The sequence below is a fragment of the Zingiber officinale genome, chromosome 4B (genome assembly GCF_018446385.1).
Source record: "Zingiber officinale cultivar Zhangliang chromosome 4B, Zo_v1.1, whole genome shotgun sequence".
NCBI classification, from domain to species: domain Eukaryota; kingdom Viridiplantae; phylum Streptophyta; class Magnoliopsida; order Zingiberales; family Zingiberaceae; genus Zingiber; species Zingiber officinale.
The window spans coordinates 104,377,375-104,383,495 of NC_055993.1; positions in this window are offsets into that span (position 1 = coordinate 104,377,375).

Here is a 6,121-nt window from a genome sequence, read left to right on the forward strand (position 1 = left end):
ACTTATTTATTCTTGCTCCTTCTATTTTGTATGATTTTTGGATTGGAATATGCTCCAAAAATTATGTCTGATTCACCATCACAAGTGTTAACTATTCATACATGTCCACAAATTATTGTTAAATTTACCATCATTTTTAAACTTATTGCCATAAGACCAGCAAAGCCCTTTAGGTAAGGGAGGTTGGTGTTAGGATGTGTTGTCCGAGTTGAAGAAAATATGCCCCCAATCTTAGGTAATTGTGGAGACATAAATTCATGGATAGTTTCAACCCAGTTGAATCTAGCAAGATTCTCAAAATCATCTACTATATCTATGAGACATAACGGGACCTTATATGTACTAGAAGAAAATAAGACACAAACAAATATATACAAAATATATAATTTGCAAAATAATACAACATCATCTTCTCCTTCAACACGATTGCCATAAAATTTAAGCAACTCCTCAATTCTTGATCTAGTAGCTTCTTTTTTGTTTGAGAAGTATGTTAGAACGAGGTCACCGCATGCTTTTTTTGAATTGATCGGAATTGAAGCTCCTCGGTCTGCAATACCAAGAAGCAATGAAACGTCTCTTCTTGTGAAGGCAACCGGAACGCCTGCCCAAGTTAAATGATTAGTTGACATCTACAAACATATACATAAGTTTTCGCCACACGATGGACCTGATACAATATCGTATCAAGCCCACGTTAGGCCTGTTATGATATTGTTTTAGGCATAAAACCCCTGGTTTACAATAAGAATCCACTATCAGTGCCATTAGCTGACTAAAATATTCACCTTTGCAAAATATTTGATTTTAAAATACAACTACTTTGTAATAAGATTACATTGTACCTGAGAATCTGAATGTTTGAGTACTTGAATCCCAATTTAGAAATATATTGGCCAAAATACTACGGATATGCTGCATATCTTGTATGCCCAAAAACACGCTAAAGGGTGACTGTTTGATCACTGCTATGTGTTGGTCATGTAAAATCACAGATCCATGATGCATTCCTTTCTTTGTGGATGCTTGAAAAAAACTTTTAAAGTGACCTAAAACACTGTTCCAATGCAGTTTCTGTCCAACATCCACTGAACCCTAAATTTTGAAAATTTAAAATTTTTTAAATCATACTCTTTGAGCTTTTCAAAATCACAGAATTTTAGATTTGCATAGTTTCGAAAGGTGATACCTTTACAGATAATTGAAGTGGAGAGGACGATCCACCCGATCCCCTTCTTTGCGCCATTATGAAAGAATATTATTGACGAAAACCCTAAAAGCCTACACCTGACCCTCGCAAACATTGCTTCGGAAGGTCTAAATGCTAGATGCCGCTTGATCAAGGTACGAAGACATTATGTAGGGTTTCACTAGGGGGACGATTTCCCCACAATATTGGAGCTGCAATCGGAGACTTATGAAGACCACCAAGGAGACGGAGGGAGAAAAATGATCGCAGTATTATTTTTAAATCTAACTAATTCAAATTGTGGTTCGGATGCCTAGAAACTCACAGCAAAGGAGGGGAGGTTGGCGAGAGGGTTAAAATTCGAATTCCACATGAATTGACTGCACCCTTTGGTAAATATAGAACTACTATACGCCTTTTGGTAAATACAATATCCAAGCTATGCCTTTTGGTAAATTGTCTACAAGTTTGAAAGGTTTCCAATAGTTAGACACGGTTACTATTTATATGTGATATTATTATAATAGATCATGAGATCAATCTATAGTATATGTGTAATGTCTTGATGGTCACTTGTACTTATACAAAAGGCTAATGTGCTAGACCAATCCTTTATGACTTACCTCCCTTCTAGATCATGTGGGGGCAGTGTTAGAGTGGCCCTCGAGCAGGGATGACAATTTCCTCCGACTCCTACCGACAGCATCACGGGCAGATCTCCGATCTCCCCCGCTTCATTGTTGTCCTTGTGTCATGGCCAACCAACACTGCCCTCTGATCGTCCTCACTGTCTGTCATTCCAGGCTTCAATCCACCGTTGTTGTGTTTCGGTCTTTGAGCCACTCAACTTGAGAACTACTGCTATATTTCGAGCTATGAGTTGTGGTTATGTTTTGACTCGCATGTCGTGTTTTAGCCTTCTCATCGTTGTTATATTTTAGCATGTAAGCTGTGGTTGTGTTCCAGCCTTCGTGTAGTGGCTATATTCTGGTTAGGTTCGTGCTAAATCTCTCCGGCTTCGCCTTGTCCTCTGGCTCTGCGCCGTCCTCCGGTTCCACATTGTCCTTTGACTCCGCGTTGTCCTCCCGCTCTGCGCCACCTCCAGCTCCGCGCCGTCCTCCGACTTCAGCTCTATTCCACCTTTAGCTCGCTCTTGCAGGCCTGGTATTCTTTGACATTCAGTCTTTTTATTATAATACTATTTATCTATTTTACATACTTCGTCAAATATTAACTTCAGCATCAGATTGGAAGGTCGCAGCAACCCGGACTCCCCTCTAACATTCTGTCTACCTTTACATGTCTTCCAGTAGCTTTGCAGGCACCATTGATGGGGGAACTTTCTGACACCTTTGGTTTCCTTTTCTTGGTATTTTTTAGGATCCAATGACTCAGTCAACTTAAAAGACAGCTCACCCCCTTCTCTCTTTGGGTAATGTGACTTGGTTCGCATTCCAGTAAGTATCATCGACAGTACCATATATATATATATATATCGTTCGTCCTCTGGCTCAGTCACTCGGTCCTTTGACCAGTCAACACTGCCCTCTGACCGTCCTCACTGTCTGCCGTTCCAGGCTTCAATCCACCGTTGTTGTGTTTTGGTCTTTGAGCCACTCGGCTTGAGAACTACTGCTATATTTCGAGCTATGAGTTGTGGTTATGTTTCAACTTGCATGTCGTGTTTTAGCCTTCTCACCATTGTTATATTTTAGCATGCGAGCTGTGGTTGTGTTCTGGCCTTCGCGTAGTGGCTATATTCTGGTTAGGTTCCTGCTAAATCTCTCCGGCTTTGCCTCGTCCTCTGGCTTTGCGCTGTCCTCCGGTTCCACATTATCCTTCGACTCCGCGCTGTTCTCCCGCTCTGCGCCACCTCCGGCTCCGCGTCGTCCTCCGACTTCGGCTCTATTCCACCTTTAGCTCGCTCTTGCAGGCCTGGTATTCTTTTACATTCAGTCTTTTTATTATAATACTATTTATCTATTTCACATACTTCATCAAATATTAACTTCAGCGTCAGAGTGGAAGGTCACAGCAACCCGGACTCCCCTCTAACATTCTGTCTACCTTTACATGTCTTCCAGTAGCTTTGGAGGCACCATTGATGGGGGGACTTTCTGACACCTTTGGTTTCCTTTTCTTGGTATTTTTTTAGGATCTAATGACTCAGTCAACTTAAAAGACAGCTCTCTTTGGGTCATGTGACTTGGTTCACATTCCAGTAAGTATCATCGACAGTTCCATATATATATATATATATATATATATATATATATATATATAATATATATAACGAATCTCTGCTGCGTATCGTGCACTGCAAGCTGGTGTGAAACAATGGTCCAAGCGTCTGGATTCAATTTTTATTTTTTTTAAAACAACATTTCCTTAAAGAAATAATATACCCCATCGCATAAGCATTTACAAATTTTTAATCTTGAACATTATAACCCAAGAGGGAAGTCTGAATCCTAGAGTGGAAATCTTATTAGCTTAAACTCATTATAACTCAACCCCTAAATTTTAAAATATTAAACTCTAAATACATATAATATATCTCGTGACTATCTAAAATTTTTAATTTTGAACACTATAACCCAATAGGAAAGCCTGGACCTAAGAAAAATCTTATTGACTCAAACTCATTATAACTCAACTCCTAAATCCTAAAATTTTAAACCTTAAATACATATAATATACCTCAAAAAATAAATAATAAATAAAAAATAATATTTTGATTGGATCTAGGCTCTTAGATTCAACGTCGGGCGCTTGGATTCAATTCAGGAGCCCGAAGTCCGTAGCAAAGCAAAATGGTGTATATATATAGAGAGATTTTTTTTCCAAAATACATTAACTATTTTTGTTAATATTAGGAATATGTTATATAGATCTCAATCTATTTTTTTAATTATATATATTGATATGGTGATAAAGGGGGCCCACTAAGTACGGGTTAAAGGACAGGGATAGTAGCCAACGTAGAGGTCGAAGTCAAGGAAGTCAACACTAGCAAACCAATGGGCTCACCTCGACTACACTGGTCGATCGGTGCAAGCAATGTTTGATCGACAAGAGACTGGTTTGAGCGAAGTGTCCATGTAGCTAAAATCATCAGATGTTCACCACGGAGCAGAGGAGCGTTGGGACGACAGGAGCGTTAGGATGGTTAGGTGGAAACAAACTATCAAGACTCATCACCACGTGAAAGAGCAACCAAGGCCAGCCGAGCGGAGGAGTATTTAGCCGAGCAGCTATCTCGCTCGGTCGAGCAGATGAATCACTGACGTATCTTTGAATATCCTTTTGGAAGATAGTGTCGCTGACACGCGACATGGTCAACAGGCAGATCGTACGACAGAAGTTTCTACTGTCGTGTCAGGGATATGCATGCCTTATTAAGGTATGGTGTCAGAGACATTTTCCTGACAGGTCCTTTCATAGGACAAATTAGAGAACATGCTCATGTCTCGAGAAGTGTGCACATCACCCACCAAGGCACTATATAAAGAGAGTCCATACACCGGTGGGGGTACTTGTTATTCACTATTCATGTCTGTGTCTACTGTTACTCCGTCTTTTTCCTCTGTTTGGTAACTGACTTGTGCATCGAAGGGCCAACGCCGGGGACCCCTTCCCTGGCTTAGCATTGACGGTTCTTGTGTTGCAGAGTAGAGAGGAGTCTACATCTTGTAAAATACCGTAACAAAATAATAATAATAATAATAAGGTTTAATGGACGAATAACCTTAACAAAATTTTTAGAAATTTTTAAAAAATTTCTGAGAATTTTTCGGAGCTCGTATAACGTATTTTGAGGGAATGAATTTATAGGGTTGGGAAAAACATGTTTGGAATACCCAAAAATGAGAGTTGATTGAGGAATAAACTTAGATTTTGATTTACGTAAACCTAAGTTCAAGTTATAAATACCTAATATCTCTCTCGTTTCTATCTCTTCCTTCCCTGATCGAGCGCCTCTCTCCCTTCTCCCCCTTTGTGTCGCTACCAACCACCACGACTTGACGCCGGTCACCGCCACCCATCTCCGTCCATTCGCACGGGACCCGTCGACGACGCTGTCAGCTATCGCTAGAGCCGTAGAGCCCCTCTATCGCCGAGGTCGTGCCCTAGCTTAAATCCCTTTCTTCTCGAGTCTTCTCCTTCAGTTTTCTTTGCCGACACCACAACCCGACCATCGCTGGCCTCTCATGCAAGACTCACCGATGACACAACAGCCGTAGCAGGAGGCGATGTCATCGGCCGAATGGGAGTCTTCATTGATCTCTTCTCCTCGCGTCTCATCTCCAGACGCCACCCATCTTCCCGAGTTCTTTTCTCTCATGCGATCCACGTAGAGGGAAGCATCCACCACTCGGAGCCATCATCACCGGGAGGGTGGAGTTGACGAAGGGGGGGGGGGGGGGGGGAACTCTTTCCCTCATTTGTGGATCTGTGCAAAGTAGTGACAGTTTCATCAGGGAGGTCCATCGTCGCCTCCTCTTCGTCAGGTTTACAGAACCTGTTCCTCGTCGACATAGACCTGCCACCGATCCTTTTATCTCCCCCTTTTGTCTTCTCTGATGTATCATTAAGTCGTGCCCTAGTGCCGTCGTTGCCCACATCTACCCTGGCACGACACTACAATAGCAGTTGGAGTTTATCAGAAAGGAAGATTCATATCTGATTTGGGGTCAGATGAGTTTTGTATTCGATTAGCAAGATCTGATTGCATTTACTATATTAGGATATTTAGCTTAATTGGTTGACCGACCTTTGTAGCTCTAGCCATCCCCATTGAGGATGATCTACAGATTGTGCCACTAATGCTCGGTAGCAAGGTTCTTCGGCTGTGAGTCGACGGAGGAGCAATCCAATTAGTGTAAGTTGGCTTTGGGTGCTAGATTTGGTGGATTTTATGTCTACATTGGA